Source organism: Equus quagga, chromosome 21 (assembly GCF_021613505.1).
Source record: "Equus quagga isolate Etosha38 chromosome 21, UCLA_HA_Equagga_1.0, whole genome shotgun sequence".
NCBI classification, from domain to species: Eukaryota; Metazoa; Chordata; class Mammalia; order Perissodactyla; family Equidae; genus Equus; species Equus quagga.
Genome location: NC_060287.1, coordinates 23028647 through 23046264, shown reverse-complemented (window position 1 = coordinate 23046264; position 17618 = coordinate 23028647). Strand labels below are relative to the sequence as shown.

Below are 17618 nucleotides of genomic sequence, written 5' to 3'. Positions count from 1 at the left end.
TTGTGGTGTATCCCTCCCCATAACGAACCCCACCCTTCGTTGATTGGGTTGGAGATAGATGCAGGTTATCTGAAATCAGAACACCCGGGATGTTAGAAATGGCTGTACCCGTTATAGGAATTCCTCCTGTCAAGTGCCCGAAACACTGCTTGGTTTGCTTTTTACGTTTTCTGCCAGTGTTATCCTACTCCTTCTTTTTTAACTTAACACTGCCTGTGAGTGTTGTTTGTATTCTCAAGTATTAAGCGCGTACCAGGTGATGATGCTCTGTTCCGTACTGTGTATTAATGGATGGAATCAAGTAGACTTTAGGCTGCATGCTTTGAAAAGAAATTTCGTGTGTCTCCTAAGCTTTTATTTTAAAGGGAGAACTAGATGTTGAGCAAGATCTTATGAGCATAGTATAGTCAGTAGCGTTTTTAGTCTACACCATAGATGCAAGACAGGATTTCCAATTAATCTTTCCCTCTATTAAAGTTTCTTTAAGAAATGAATATACTTGTTAGATATATTTGTAAGATAGAAATTAAATTAGTAAGGAAACTTTAAAATAATGTATATTAAATAAGTATAAGAAAATTCTCCAAAAAAGTTGTAGAAGGGATGAAATGAAAGAAATCATCATATTCTCAATGAACTGAAATTCAGATCTGGATAAATGTATTTTTGCTTATAGCTGTCTTATCAAGCTTATTTTCATGTGCAACTTCAATTGAGGTCTTGTCAGTAAGACCAAACTATAGAGCCCTTGCAAAGGACTAGAAAGTTGATGACCAATAATTCAGTCTCACCCAGTAATTATGGTTGACTCTTTCTAGTTAAATTATCAGAACGTTTTATTCAGCAAGATCCTACTGAAAACAGTGGCCACTTATGAGTCACACTTTCACAGCACCAGATGGTCATTCAGATCTTGAATGCTGCAAAATGCCCAAGAATATGGCAACACAGTAAACTTCAAATCTCAGTGACAGGGAAGATATTCAGAGAATTGGAACCGTGGAATTTTCTCTTAAAAAAAAAGGGAAAGCTCAGCTATTATGTTGGATTAAGAGCACGTTATTTTTTAAAATATTTCTATCATTCTAAATATACTGGATACCAAATTCTGAAAGATAATCTTTTAAAAATCTTTGCCTCCATTTTTAAATGACTGTTTCCTATAGAAAGAGAAACTTGGGTTAATGAACTTCCGTTAATTAGGCCCGTGCACCATTTGGGCTCCTAACCCCGAAGCTGAAACAGAGAGAACTCACTGGGGAAAATGGCTTTTCTGGGTTGAGCTTAGTTGTCTTCTCTAGTTGCTCTTCATTTGAAGGGACGTTTAAAAATAACTCACTTTCAAAGCAGGAATAGAGATGAAACAAGATTGGCCGTGGGTGCTAATTGTTTAAGCTGTGGTGAGTATATGGGGGTTGTTTGTAGTATTCTCTTTACTTTTGTATATGTTTGAAGTTTTCCATAACAAAACTTGTTTCCCAGCTTACTTTCTAAATAGGATCTTCATGGATTTCTTCCAGTGTATATCTTGTGCATCTTAATAGTTTCTAATTGAATGCTTTGTTATTAGTCTGATTTGCATTTATTTTCCTTTTTGTGTATAATCAGCCCTTAGATTTGGAATCAGTTGAGTGCAAATAAGGATACGAAAAGGATGAGATCAGAAACTACCTACAAATGCATGCCTGTAAAAAGTTTGTGTTTATAAATGTGGGCAACTAGGGTGTGTTTAATGCAGTAAAACATTTGGAGAAAAATAAAATAGTTTTATTAAATAAGAATGACAGGTGGTCTTGAGATGAAGGGTTTTCACCAGTGTGGGGAACTGCCGGTATCTTTAGTGACACAGGTGTATCTGCTTCAGTTAATTTTTGCTCTCGTAAGGGTAGAATTCTCTATTGTGGATGAAAATGAGGAAGAAGCTAGCCACACTAGAAGGAAGGTGAAAGTGGCAATTGGCATCACTGTTGTGAGAACAGTAAAGTGTGACCAACGAGAGCGTGGAATTTATCAGGCCAGTGAATTCCACCCTGCCCTTTTTCACCCATCGTGCTTTCCTGAGCAATCCCATCTGTTTATGCTACTTTGCTATAATTAACTCCAGTAAATCCCAAATCCGTAGTTTTAATAGCCTATCTGCTGAGTTTCCATGATATATTCCACAGTTTCTGACACATTTCCCAAGCTGCAATCAGTGTGTATAAGGAATTCATGGTGTCCTGCTTGAAATTTACTCATTTTTACAATCACAGTTATGGGTTCTCCCAGTTGTCCTGTACTTATCCATGCTGCCTTCCTCTCCCTCACCCCTCACTTCTTAGCAATCTCAAGTCCTGTATAGTCTGCCTCCTATATTCATGTGGAATCCCTGCTCTGCACGTCCACTGTTTTAGCTCAGAGCCCTATCCCTCTCACATGAGTTTCCCTAGACTCCTGACTAGTCATCCTGCCTCTTGTCTCACCATGGCCCCCTCCTCCCCAAATTCTTCCTCTTCAGGGCTGCCTGAGTTCCCTGCTGAAATACAAATAACACCTGCACGTGGTTCTTCCCTGCTTGAAAAGTAGCACTTCAATATTCAACTGAAATGTCCATGCTCCTAGAAACCCTTGACTAATTTGCATAGAGAACAAGAGAGAAGAGCTAGCATTTGCGCGACAGCTGTGTAGCAAACTAACGGGTATGTTACTGATGATGTTGATGGTCCAAGTTCTTTATGAAAGTTCACCCTTGGGGTTCAGGGCCACCAAATATGTGGCAGTGGTTTAGTGTTAGAGTGACAACTGACATTCATTCTACATGCCACTGATGGAGCCAATCCCTCTGACACTGGGTCTCTGACACATGAAGCGGGGCTTTTTGTAATTCACATGAATGCAACATATGAGCTAGTGACAACACTGGTGAATTCAGTGATACCACCCCCAATTTACAAATGAAGAAACTGAACCTTAGAGAGAGGTCACTAACTTGCCGTTAACAGTAAGCTGATGTTAGCCCGGTGGCGCAGCAGTTAAGTTTGCACGTTCGGCTTCGGAGGCCCAGGGTTCCCTGGTTCAGATCCCAGGTGCAGAGATGGCACCGCTCGGCAAGCCATTCGGTGGTGGGCATCCCACATATAAAGTAGAGGAAGATGGGCACGGATGTTAGCTCAGGGCCAGTCTTCCTCAAAAAACAATAAAAAACAAAACAAAAGAAAAAAAGCAGTAAGATGAGGAAAGTGGAATTGAAGCAAAGATCTGCCTGAGTCCAGAATTCATACTCCCTCTGCAATCCATTCTCCTCTCTCAAGTAGAATTTTCTTCTACTTAACCTCAGTGTCTAAGGCAGTGTGTATTCACCTCTAATGGCATACTGTACTTGGTATTTAATTATTTGTTTACATGTCCATCAACTCTCTGTCCTCGGAGCTCTTCCAGGCCATGTTGTGATCATCGTTGTATCTTTGCAATCCGACAGAGGACCTGGTACTTTGTAGGTGGTAGTGATCATAGACAAAGTTGAAGCGAATCCTCAGGCTGCAAGCTAGCTGCTCCTTAACTTAGCTTGCTCAGGGCGACTCCTCCATAACCCTGAAGACCTTCCCTGAACTCCTAGCCTAGGGTTGCACAAAAGAAATCTCTTCCTTCTACCCCAGCATTCTCTAAAGCTGTCATTGATCATGCTGACAAAATGGGTACAGTTGGCAAAGCTATCAAAATAAGGGATAAAGCCAAGTTCTAAGGGCTGTAATTAATACATTTTACACCATTGTCCTGTATCATTGTCATGACACTCCACTGTTTGGTTATCTGCCCAATTAACATACTTTGACATTTGATTTACTAAGTATGTTGTCCATTTTGACTGTCTTGTCAACTACAGTCTGAGGCTATTTATTCCATGTGCTTCACCAATAAGTGTGAATTGTCAAAACTACCCTATTAGTTGTTTTATAAAAGCTTGCCTTTTATTATTTTATAATAATTTTTCCATTCAATTTGAATTATTATGTGCATGCTCCCAGGCACACTCATTTATTATTTAATATTTTCCTTTTTTAAAAAAAAAGTTATTTACATGCAAATTATGAAGTTTTCTTGCAAAGAAAGGCTTAAGGCATTGTTTGTAGAGGAAAGAAATCCCCTTATTCATTTAAAATGGCTGTTTAGCACTTTATTTTTTATTCCACAAATGAGGGAATCATTATTTTAATGAAAATTTGCATCCTCTTCAATGTCCGTATTGTTTTAATCATCTTTTAACCCTTCAAAAAGACAGACTTCCGTCATCTCTTCTTTTGTTCAGCTCAACTTTTGCTTTGTCAAATTGCTATTTAGAGATGATTGAATTTTTTGCCCTTGGTAATCTTCCTTAAATCTGTGCTCAAAGGATTCTGTTCTCCTTCTCTTGGCACTGAGGCTGTTTATCGGAGTGCTTCGTTTTGCAGCTACCCCAAGGGTAAAAATATTGTAGGTTTCCATTCGGAGATGGCTGTTTCACAGAATGCTGGAATGACCAATTTATGAGAAAGGCAGTAGGAAGGAAAGGGAGAAGGAAGGCGTAATTGTTTCATACTCTGCTTACTTTTTTTTTTTTTTGCGTTCAGAATTAATAAAAACATCAATTATTATAAACCAGATGTTGGAAGGATCTCTGATTGAACAAATCCACAGTGAAAGGGGTAGGGTTGAAATACGTGGCTGGAGATCAAGAAACTTATGCTGGGGAAAGAATGTTTATCGTTTTTTACTACAATTTGACTATGGCCTCTTGATAAAACTTTCTGCTCTTTGGGAAAAAGTACATCATGCTTATTTCAAAGACAGTGTTTCCATTCTCTGTCCCTAATAAACCTATTGGTTTTTGGATTTAAAGCATCCAAAGTAGTGTGTTTAAAATAGAATATTTACAGCACTTGCCAGACCAACAAAATGGGACATTCATTACTACTGAGAATTTTAAGTATCTTTGTTAGTCAAGGAAAGGCATCAAGGAGAAACAAAAAAAGTCATAAAAGTAAATAAAGTGAGAGAGTTCTTCATGTATTCAACTCTTCTCTGTTTTTCATAAGACATGACTTTTAAAGGTATATTGATTTTATATTTTATGGCTGATTTAAGTATTTGAAAACAAGAACATTGATTTGTATGATAAATTTCTAAAGACGTGTTCCTCCTTTGGTTTTACAATAGTCTCAGAGCTCTTTACTCGTACTTTCGCCAGTATTGTTCCCTGAATGTCAGGTATGATCTCTGTTTGTTTCCCTACCACTAAATGTATATCTTTGTCCTCCTCTTAGCAAGACAGTTACTCTTCCAAAATAGAGCCACTCATTTTATGGATGAGAGCATGAAAATACATTAAGTGAACCTGTTTATAAACATCTTAATCTTTAAAATGGGAAGTATCGTATGACAGTAACACCTCAGTTTTCTGACAAATTGATTGCCACGTTGATATGTCTCTAAACAGGAAGACAGAGATGTGGCAACACCAGTGCGGATCATACCTCAGACCCAACCGGTCTGTAAACAGTCTCAGGAGGTTACAGCCTGTAAGCGTTTAACTCAACCATAGTGTGGTTAGTTTAGTGCTTGGTAAACATTTAGCTCTTTACATATCATATCCAAAAAACATATAAGCTGTCTTTTTCTTTCTTAAGAGTTGACTGAATCTATAAATATAGTGTCTGCGTCCTCTAGATGATCTGTGGAAGTCATTGATAAGGTCCTTTAAAAGTTGACGTATGTAACTTGACATGTAAATTATTGACATATAAATTATTTGGGAAAATGACATCAAATATAGATATTTTCTTTTCTGTGTTTTAATCCATAATTTTAAAGGAAAAGTCAATCCTTTAGCAATATTAAAAAGAATATGCTTTCTGGGAAGAATGAAGGTCAAAAAGGTTTCATTTAAAACAAAAAAAAGTATAATCTCTACCATTCTGGCAGACAAATTGTTGACATTAATATGTATAATTTAGTGCAGTATATTGATTTTATTTTTTGTGATCCAAGTGGACACCTTCAGTCATTAGATGACGTAAGTATCAGCCACGTTGTTCACTTCATGCCATTGCAGTGGCTCACTGTGGATTATTTTTTCAGTCTAAATAAATATGTGGTGTCTGTTTAAATCCTTTGCCCATTTTTTAATTAGGTTGTATGCCATTTTATTATTGAATTGTAAGGGTTCTTTATATATTCTAGATACTAGACTCATCAAATATATGATTTGCAAATATTTTCTTTCTTTCTGTAGGTCTTTTCATTTTCTTGATATCCTTTGAACATGCAAAATTTTTAAACTTTGATGATGTCCAATTTGTCAATTTTTTGTTGTTTTTGCTTGTTCCTTTAGTATTATATCTAAGAACCATTGCCCAATTCAAGGTCAAAGGGTTTATACCTATGTTTCTTTCTAAGAGTTTTATAGTTTAGCTTTTACAGTTAGATATTTGATTCATTTTGAATTAATTTTTATATGTGTTATGAGGTTAGGGTCCAACTTCCTTCTTTGGCATTTGGATATCCAGTGTCCCAGCATCATTTGTGGAAAGAGACTGTTCTTTCTGCCTGGAGTGTTCTTGGCACCCTTGTCAAAAATCATATGGGTTTATTTCTTGACTCTCAATTCTATTCCTTTGTATATGTCTGTGTTTATTACAGGACCTCACTATGGTTTTTTGTTGTTGTTGTTTTTGTTTTGTTTTTTGCTGAGGAAGATTAGCCCTGAGCTAACATCTGTTGCCAATCTTCCTCTTTTTGTTTGCAGAAGATGGTCCTTGAGCTAACATCTGTGCCAATCTCCCTCTATTTTGTATGTGTGTCACCACCACAGCGTGGCCGCCGATGAATGGTGTAGGTCCACGCCCAGGAACTGAACCTGGGCTGCCAAAGCAGAGCACACTGAACTTAACCATTAGGCCACAGGGCTGGCCCCCACTATGTGTTTTTTGGTCAGGAAGATTGGCCCTGAGCTGACATCTTTCGCCAATCCTCCTCTTTTTGCTTGAGGAAGATTGTCATTCAGCCAACATCCATGCCAGTCTTCCTCTACTTTGTATATGGGACACCACCACACCATGGCTTGAGGAGCGGTGTGTAGGTCCGTACTTAGGATCTGAACCCACGAACACAACCAGTATGCCATAAGGCTGGCCCCCACACTGTGTTTTAATTACTGTAGTTTTGTAGTAAGTTTTGGAATCAGAAAGTGTGAGTCCATCACCTTGTTCTTTGGCAAGACTGTTTTGACGGTTTGGGGTCCTTTGCTTTTCCTTATGAATTTTAGGATCTTTTTTCCCTCATTTCCACAAAAAAGGTACTTGGAATTTTAATAGGGATTGCATTGGGTCTATAAATCAATTTAGGGAGTATTACTATTGTAATTTCTTAAATGAAGCTTTAAAAACACTATAACCACTTGAGGAGATGTCCACCCTGAAATGATTCCACTTTGACCCTATTCAGGAGGATGAATGTTTAGAAGGAGCAGAAAAATGGATTTAGCACACTGTCACCTTTTACTCCAAATTTTGGTGGGATTCAAGCAAATTTCTTTGTGAGCTTTTCCTTTATTCATGATGACTTTGACACATCAGTGGTTTTTGTCTGTTTTCTTGCTGTTCTCTTGTGTGTTGGGGGGGAGCACCTCCACCAAGTGGGTGAAGCCTGAGGCAAGGCCTCCCACACCAGGCTCTGCTGATGCCTATGATGATCCATTGTGGTTCTAAAATTTTTTCTTAACTCACCACTTATGTATGGCCCTGTGATTTGAATCAAAGCCCAAAAAGAAATCCTAACGAAAATGACTGGGGAGTGAAGTCAGACCACAGGGTGGCTGCTAGACTGCTTCCTGGCATGGAACCCTACAGCAGATGTGTCCTGATTTTTTTGGTAGAATCTTGGGAACAACCAATGATTTTAGACTGGAACAAGAGCTGGTTATTTTGTTTTTCACAAGCAGCTGCCTTCAAAGTTCATATTTAAAAAGAGGAGGAAAAAAATCATAGTATATTTGCCACCCTGAATATAGAGATGCATTCAAATTGAGGTTAATTTTGAAATACATCTCCACAAAGTCTAAGTGGGAATGAGATGAATGTGTTTGCGTGTGAGACAGAGTTTGGAAGGAATGTTAATTTGCCTCTTGCTATTCAACTCTGAAACAAATTTTGCACTGTATTCCCTGAGTAAGCTTCATTACTCTTTGTTAACGGTTCTCCTGTCATCTACACTGTGGGCTGCTTTAGAAAGTAAATTATAGAAAGTGAGGTAGACTATCTCATCAAAAATAGGAGATCAGTCTGCTAACTTATTCCAAATTTTGAGGCAGGTGTCCAAACAAATGTTGACTTGGTATGAATCAAAACACTCTTCAAAAAGAGTTTTGGACTTGGAGCGAGAAAGAGGTGTTCAAAGGGCCAACGCCAGGATGTCACTTAATTTCAAATACTGTTGACAAATCCATTGACTGGAGACAGTGGCTTTAAAATAGCCTATTTAATGTGTTTACTTTTTTATAATTGTTACTTAGTTACATGTGCTTGTGAAAGCATGAATTAAATCTTATTATTTCTTTGAAACAGCAGTGGTTGGCTACTTGTATTGTCTTGTGCGTGTCTCTGTGTCTGAGCTTTTGGTTGGAGGGGCATTTAGATGAGTCTGCCCATCCCCTCAGAGCAGATAGAAGATCTATGTTCAGCTCCCTCTATAGCATCCGACTTGGGAAAGCTGCTCCTAAGGCCGGTAGAGACCAGAGACATCCCATCTTCAAGAAGGAAGACGGGGCAGCCGTAGGTTTCTTGCCTCTCAGAAGCAATAGCCTGAGCCAGCCTGGCCTTGCCAAACCATTTATTTCTCCTCTTTCACAGGCTGTAACAGTGAAATTCTTAGGCTATAGCGAGTTGCTTCTGAAGCTTTGCCAAGATATGAAGGAACCTCCTGGGGTGTGAGCAGCAGAGAGCTAGGGGTGCCAAAGGGAACCTATCATATTAATGTGATTATACTTAATTAGCATTTCATACTGTTTTTTATTTAGAAAACTCTAGAAGCAAACCAAATTTCACATTTGGGAGGGAGTTGAGAGAGATTGCTATTTGAAATTCTAAATTAGTTATTCTTTTTCAAAAATCTGCCTTCATTTTCTTGATGATTATTGAACCTTGAAAAATTAAAGTGGGTTTACTCTCAAATGATGGTTAATATATCTGATAGAAAGCAAAGTTGACAAACATGCCCTTTTTGATACGACATACACTATAAGAAAAGTATCATGTATCTAGCTGCATTGAAAACTTAATAATGTTCATAATATGACCTCTCTTTATTATATTAAAATTTTTTCTTAAAATTAAAATTTTTTCTTCATTAAAATTTTTATTCATCTGATGACTATGACAGATAACACATGCTTCTTGCCATTTATAAGTTTCCACTGATACCAATAAGCTGTTCTCTAAAATTTTTATATAAAACTTTAATAGTAGTTATAATTCTTAAATTGTTAGAGTTTTCTCATATCAAACAGCTTTTGTCAAATAAAAAACTAACTTTATCATTGCCTCTGAGATATCATTACGTAAATGCCTTAGTTCTCAGTCATCACTCTAATAATTTGTAAGGGAGTCGTGGAGACTTTTAAAAGTGTGTATAAGGTGTTCGCTTTGGCAACTCATATACTCAAATTGGAATAATACAGAGATTAACATGGCCCTTGACCAAGTATGACATGCAGATTTGTGAAGTGTTTCATATTTTTTTATTCCGCTTATATGAGGTACCTAGAGAATAAATTCAGGGACTGGAAGTAGAATGGTGGTCACTAGGGCCTGGGGGGGATGGAATGGGGAGTTTGTGTTTAATGGGTACAGAGTTTCAGTTTGAGAAGATGAAAAAGTTCTGGAGATGGGTGGTGGTAATGATTGCACAGCATTGTGAATGTACTTAATACCACTGAACTCTAGACTTAAAAATGGATAAAATAGTAAGATTTATGTTAAATTTTACCACAATAAAAAAAACTATATATATATTTCATTTGCCATTGTAAGTAGCAAGGAGATCTAAAAATTAATCGGGGATGTAATAACTTTAATAAATACGTATTAAACACCTACCATCTTCCAGATTCTGTGCTTATCGGCAGATATATGGCAGGTATAAGGCACAATCTTTCCTACTCAAGTAACCTAGAATCTGCTTGGGGAGACTGGATAAACAGAGTTGAGCGAGGCTGCAGTCATTAAGCTGAGGGGTGTTCCCTTGTCTCTTGGCATTAGGTAACATCATCCAACAGCAGTTCTTTCCTTCCACCATCACTCACTAAAGATTATTAGAAAAGGGGGGAACCTTGGTTTTCAGCTGGTTCAGCCAAGTCATTTCATAGGCTCAGAGAAACTGTGATATGCCCAAGGTCATACATCTGATTAATAGGGCTAAAGACCAAATCTCTTCTGATGTCTCTGTATCCAGTGGTATTTGTTCTGCCTCGCTGCTGATGCCAAGTTAAACAGAACTGGGCTTTGGAATCTATTTATTCAACTTCAGCAACTTTTCTTTGAAAATGTTATGGTTGCAAGAAATGTCCCTCTTTTAGCGTTTGTGACTCAGTAATGAGATGCTTCCCAAGCTCAAAGACTCAAGACCCTTGATACTAAGTCAGTGTTAGGATCCTTATAGAGGGCATGAATATCAGCCACATTGTACATCTTGCTGGATTTCTGTGTTACCTTTGTATTCTATATCTGCTTGGAAATCTTATGCCAACACATGGAACATGACAACAGACATGCCTTTTTCTATGTGATTATTGACGTTAGATTTTTCTGTGCAGGATAGACAAACATTTCTCTGAAAGCATAAAGTAACAATCCTCAGCCAGGCCTTGACCATTTGTAAGGGATCCGACGTAGAGAGTTTGGCCCTGTGACGGTTAATGGCTAAAGCTCTTCCAATCAGACACATCATTCGGTCATCATCTCCCAAGCCAGGGCAGGGAATCATTTCATCATGGTGAGGCGCAGTTCATGTGTTGCCACTCCAAGCTATTTAAAAAAGGGACTAGAAGAGGAAAGATAAAGAATTTAATGAAAGATTTTATGAATGTCTTTTCTGAGTTTATATTATTACTCTGTTGTCTTCTTTTTTGATGACTTTACTCTTTTTCCTTTTTTTAAAAAGTCTTGTTTGATTTTCAAAATAACCCTGGACAGTCAAAGCAGATTTACTCCCTTTATTCTCCTTCATGAGCTTAAATTTCCGGGGAAACTGATCTTATGTCCACAGCCCTGGATACAGTTACTTATGCTGTTCCATCTGTTCTATGCCTACAAGCCCACGCCTGATCTTGCCTATTGAAATCCTTGTGAGCTTTCAAAACCCCAACTCTCATGTCACCTGCCCCTTTAAATCTTTGTTTAACACAAGCATCTGTCCTCTCATCATATAGTTTATGTATTACATGTGTCTACTGTTGCTTTGATGTGTACATGTCAGCTGATTGCCACATACTAATTTTAAACTCTTGGAAGTATGACTCTAATCTCATGTGCATGTGTGTCTCCCAAAACAAATTACTAGGTATTTATAAGTAATTAAAAATACCTGCCTTCAAAGACTTTTTCAGTTGGAGCAATGGTTCTAAAAGTGTGGCCCTTGGCCTAGCAGCATCAGCATCCCCAGGGAACTTGTTAGAAATGCACATTCTCTGGTCCTACCCCTGATCTCATGACTCAGCAACACTGGGGTGGGAGATCAGCCATCTGTGTTTTAACAAGTTTTCTGGGTGACTCTGATGCATGCTAAACTGAGAATTACCAATTTAGAGAATATTCAATTTACGAAAAGTTAATAAATAAGTGAAGATCTGTTTTGGCACCCCAACAAGCCAATTAAATTTACCTATACTATTAACTTCTAAATCTACATGATAAAAACTATATGCCACAAAAAATGTTGGAGGCCAAAACCCAAATGAATTCATGTGTTAGATTAATTCATAAAATACAACAGCTCCAATTCACAGACAAAAATACATAATTGGGAGTAGTCACAGGTGAAAAGATAACACAACTTCTCATGACTAAATAGTACAAATCAAAACATAATTTTTAAATTATCAAATTTGTAATTTTTAAAAATCTGTCATACTACTGTCATGACAAGGGTAAGTGAAAAGGAACCTTCATAAGCTACTGATCCGTGTATGGGCATAACCTTTTAATGGGATTATTTGACTCTATGTAATAAATTAAAATGTACAGTCTTTTCTAATTTAGCACCACAGTCCAACAGATGTACATTATTTTATATTTCTATCAATTTTGGGTTCAATGCCCTTAAAATTGTAGGGAAATTGCAATATGTGTTGCTGGCTAGAAATGCAACATTTCAAGAAACTGAAGTGAAAATGGTCTAAGCTACCAATCTAAATGGTCAGTGGAAATGTTAGACTGTCTCTGTTTCCTTCTTTCAAGATTTTATCCTCTACCATAACCCTAGAGCTCTCAATTTCTATGTAATTCTGGTAAAAAGGAAGGAGATACTGCCTAATACACGATTACTGCCCTCCCCTATTTATTAAGGTAGTTGTCAGTCAAAACAACTTCTAGAAGTTCTTGGCAATTTTTTTGTAATGTTGAGAAGGAAGAGTTGGAGTAAACCAACCAATTTTAACTGTTTTGAGGACAGTAACAATAACAGGAAGAGCCCCTCAATTTTCTGCTAAGAATCAACCTAAAACAGTTTTCAAACTGCTGTTGGCAAGTTATCATGAGGAGAATAGAAAAAAGAAGCTTTTCAAGAAAAGTAGGAGTAGGTGGAGGCTGAGGGAAGAATCTTTTCAAGCCAGTATTTAGCCCTGCCAGATGTGTTTCCATTTTATAAGCTAAGTCTCTGCTCCTTTTCTCTTGCTCTCCTTTTGTCAGAAAACTAATTTCTCGATGCTTGAGTACCTTCTTTTCCATCTTAAGGGAGAAGCTGCCTTATACCTGAAGTATAAGAAGAGAAATTAAGGCAAGGCTGTGGATTTACTAAAACAAATTTATCAAAACAAAAAGGGGAGAGGGGGCCTAAATAGCCTGTAGATTAACATGGCATCCATAAGTCAGTCAAATATTGTATGAAAGTGCGAGAGAGTTTTGCTTTCTAGATCTCTACATGTTTTGCCAAAGCCCTTCAGAAACCAAAGCAGGTCTCCAAAACTTGGGTGTGAAAAAATATAATGCTTTTTCTTTAAAAAGAAAAAAAATAGTCAGAGCGGAATTGGGAGCCCTCTGTGGAGGGCTGAAGCTGGGTGTTCTAGTTTTATATAAGGCCTTATTAATCTGGATTTGAGGTTCTTGGAACCCACTAATTGGGAAGCTAGTGTGACTAGCTCATTGACTCCAGTCATAGCTTGAGCTTTCTTTGCTGCCCTATGTAATTTCTGCACCTCTGCGCTATCAGCCAGCAGACAGAGAAGAGTACTGGCATTTGCTGATGTCATCAGTTTGGTTGCTGTAAGTCCTTGGATGTGAAAGGCACCTGAGGGCTCGTCCAAAATTCTCTTGGGAAAAAATGCACTCTCTTTGGAAATCGTTATTTTGGAAGCCGTTGTTTCTTAATGTGTTCTTGGGGTGAAGTGAAGAACAATAATTTGGAGGAGGTCTTGTTAAAAATACAGATTTCTGGGCCCCACCTCTGACCTACAGAAACCTGCATTTTCCTTATCTCCCCAAGTGATCCTTAAATATTCAGAAGTTTTAAACCCATGCTTATATGAAATAGCAAAAACATAAGGATTCTTACAGACTTAGATTATATTTGTATTTCTATTGGTCTTGAACATAGGAGAATGGCAGTTGTTGTCATTGAAAATTAATATATTCTGGTAAATAGCCATGTGAATTTCTAGTGGTGCTTATTTCCAAAGGGGTGATTGTATAAGATACTAAAGTGAAGAATCATCAACCTTGAAGTTCAAATGCACTGAGAATTTGTTTAAGTTTGGCAGAATGGATGGCCATGTTTTATTTATACAAGTTAAGTCTTCTTATTAGCTGTGAAAAGGGATTGGCCTCAACTGCTTAGTAACTTTGATTAACTACATCTAAAAGGAATAAACAATACAAACACAGGGCAAGCTTCAGTCGGAAAATGCCATCTTTCATAACATTTTTCCCATTTGCTGTTTTATTTATTCTTTCAGAAATTGTGAATCTGCTACTCTATTTACCACAGTCCTTTTCTCCCTCTTTAGATTCTTTACTTTCTACCATTTGTACCAGCATTTTACTTAAAGAAATTATCCATTTAGGCTCTCTTCAAATCCAAAGTGATATCATTTTTATAAGGGATGAAAAGGGAAATTGATAAAATACGCCAGGAGTTGTCAGCCTTGTAAATGACAAATGGTAAAAGCATAATCGTAGAGGATTGTCAGAGAGCCAAATGTTAGCTCAGGAAGGATGTGTCTTCTTAGAAAAATGACCAAAAAATTACCAAGGAAAGACATGCTGAGTACCAGCTCCAGGTGGCAAACCTGAGAGTCAACTCACTCCATTAAGCCTAGTATATGTATTTTGTAGCTTATACAGGAAAGCAAATTATATTCCTCTGCTTCTTGAGGTATCTCATGCAGTGACTTGACGTAAAAATCACATACCTTCTCCTCTTTTGTTCCCCCAAAGCAAATAGACCACAGAACTGCAAATGTCCCTGACATGTGGGCAAATTGTCATTTGGATTTTTCCCTTCACTTGGAGTGAAGAAAGGTAGCAGAGGGGAGCATTTGAGAACTTTCTTGACAAATGGCCATAAAAAGTAAAGAACATTGGAAAGCCCCAGAGGTCAAGTACACTTTCAAACTGAGTCACATCTGAAAAGATCACTTTCTTGTCATTTCTGTGAAAGGAACAGGACATGAAATTCACTGCACACCCTTGGAGACCCATTGGTAATTTTACACTACTCTTCTCATCTTCAGCTATCGCCTTTTCACAAAAACTAGAAGAAGAAAGATATAAAAAATCCCTTAGAAACAGCTGTCCTGACCTTTGCTTTCCTTTTATCTGGGTATCACTAAGTGGGTGTCTCAATCAGCTTGGGCTGTCGTAACAAAATACCGCACACTGGGTGACTTAAGCAACAGAATTTTTTCCTCTCAGTTTTGAAGGCTAGACATCCAAGATCAAGGTCTCAGTAGGTTTGTTTTCTCCTGCGGCCACTCTCTTTGACTTGCAGATGGCTATCTTCTCCCTGTGTCCTCACAAGGCCTTTTCTCTGCGAGAGTGAGAGAGTTCTCTGATGTTTCTACTTCTTAGCAAGGACACCAGCCCTGTTGGAATAGGGCCCCATCCTTATGACCTCGTTTAACCTTGATTACCTTCTTATAGGTCCTGTCTCCAAATATAGTCACATTGGGGGTTAGGACTTCAACATATGAATTTGGGGGAGAACAACGCAGTCCAGAACAGTTGGCTACATCGTGCTTTTGTATAGATCCAGTGTACCCCCTCTTCAACATTCCTCAACTGTCATCCATTTAGTGCACATGGGTTCTTTATCCTGAGAAAGTCAGGGGAGGCCACAAAAGACGTTTTTCTGCTTCTGCACCCTAAGTCATTGAAGCTAGGTTCCTCTTCAACAGCCTTTATGAAAGTCAGATATAAGACCTCCTAGATATATAAAAAACATACACTTGACATGGACAGTTCTGATGGAATTTTAACATTTGTTTTTCACTAATTTATCCACACTCTGATCTTTGTCTCTGGGTCGCTAAAGCCAAGCATTCTCAGTGGTAAAGCATAAGGACAGACCAGAAAGTATAACAAAGGTTAGCAGGATAAATCCATAACCAGGTATTAGTAGCCATGTTGTCTTATATCTTGAGCCAAAGGGTCACAAATAACTTAGAAGTTCCTATTAAACACTCATTCTGGAAAAGATTTACTCCAGTTATTCATATTTCATACAACCAAAAGTGAAAAACTTGCAGGCTACTGGAGAAGTTTTTGTTAATATCTAAGTTGTCGAATGTGAACTCTAAATTGAAACTGATATGCTAAATTTAGTAGATTACTCCAGCTGTCCCAGCTTCCCTCAGTTTAATTGCTGAACGTAGGTATGACAGCAGACTCAGTTCTGGCATTAGAGATGGTAGTGTTGTCATCTGCCTGGAGTTAGTAAAACCTGAAACCTGCGAGGCATTTGCCATGCATTTGGTGCCAGGGACAGCTCAGCTTCTGGCTTCGTAGAGAGGATGTGACAGGACCTCTGTGTTGACGAGGTGTTTGAAACTGAGTCCCTTCCACTTCCTTGCTGAGCTTAAGGGTTGACATTGGCATCCAAAATTCCCACGGTCTTATCAGGATAAGACATACACCGTTGAAGGTCAAGAAAGGGAAATGGCTGGTATTCCCTGTAGAAAGGAAGAGAGGCGCTGAGAGCTGAAAGGAAGGAACCATTTATTTAGTCTCCACTAAAACTCTTTCTGCTGGTCAGAGGGAAAACATCTCTGTACTAAGGGGCTAGATTAGACTATTAGATTACAGAGTTCTTTATTCTTCTCCCCAATCTACCATCCCAGCCTTGAATAAAGGGCTCACTAAGAAACCACATTCTACTCCACTGTGTTTATTATAGCCGGAAATGGTTATCGTATCAGCAGATGGTTAAGATTCACTCATATGGGTAGTGTATTAGTTTTCTAGGGCTGCTGTAACAAATTACCACAAACTGGTTGGCTAGAAGTCTGAAATCAAGGTGTCCACAGACCATGCTCCCTCTGAAGGCTCTAGGGAAGAAGTTGGTTCATTTCTTTCTCTTGCTTCTGGGGCTGCCGACATTCCTTGGCATCCCTTTGACTTGTAGCTACACCACTCTAGTCTCTGCCTCTGTCTTCACATACTGTTCTTCCCTTGTCTCTGTCTCTGTGTGTCTTCTCCAATATGACCAAAAGCCACCTTACTCCAGTAGGGTCCTCCCTACTCCGTACTGGATTGAGGGCCTACCTTATTCTAGAATCATCTCATCTTTACTTGATTACATCTGCAAATACCCTATTTCCAAAGAAGGTCCCATTCGTAGGTACTGGAGCTTGAACGTCGGTATATCTCTTTGGGGAACACAATTCAACCCATACCAGGCAATTTTTTTTTTCTTTCCCTTGCCTTCTACAAATCCAAAATATTGTCTAAGTTTCTTTCTAAAACACTATCAAATTTAAGTTGTAGGACTGCAGGTCTTGAATTTATGACCTCTTCATTTAAAAAACATAATTTCCATATTTAATTGGTTCAAATTGTGAAAGTCTTTAAATGCTTTTCATTTGCTTGAGGCTGATTAATGAGTAAACTTGTAAACCATGGCTGTTTTAATTAGTCAGGGTTAATTAATGTTTACTACACTTGGAAGATGAAAAGACATGGATAAATGTACCATAATGTGAATCATTTTTTAATTTGTTCTTGAAGCTTAAAGTATATCTCAATAGAGATTGCTTACATCACACACACAAAAAGCTGTTGGAGCACTATTGTAATTAGTACGGAAGGCTCTAAATTTTGAGGTGAATTAATTACATATTATTGAAGATGGTCATGTTTTAATACTGTATATTCAGAGAAAGGTAGTTACATTTTTTAATC

The 17618-nt window shown here is 38.0% G+C and overlaps 1 protein-coding gene and 1 non-coding gene across 7 annotated transcripts in view; both read left to right on the top strand.

Annotated features, from left to right (window-relative positions):
* APP (amyloid beta precursor protein) overlaps positions 1–17618 on the top strand; it is a 253985-nt gene that overhangs the window by 196043 nt on the left and 40324 nt on the right. The window lies entirely within an intron of this gene.
* LOC124231581 (U6 spliceosomal RNA) lies at positions 9645–9748 on the top strand. The gene has a single exon (XR_006886606.1). It is a non-coding gene; the product is annotated as a U6 spliceosomal RNA (small nuclear RNA).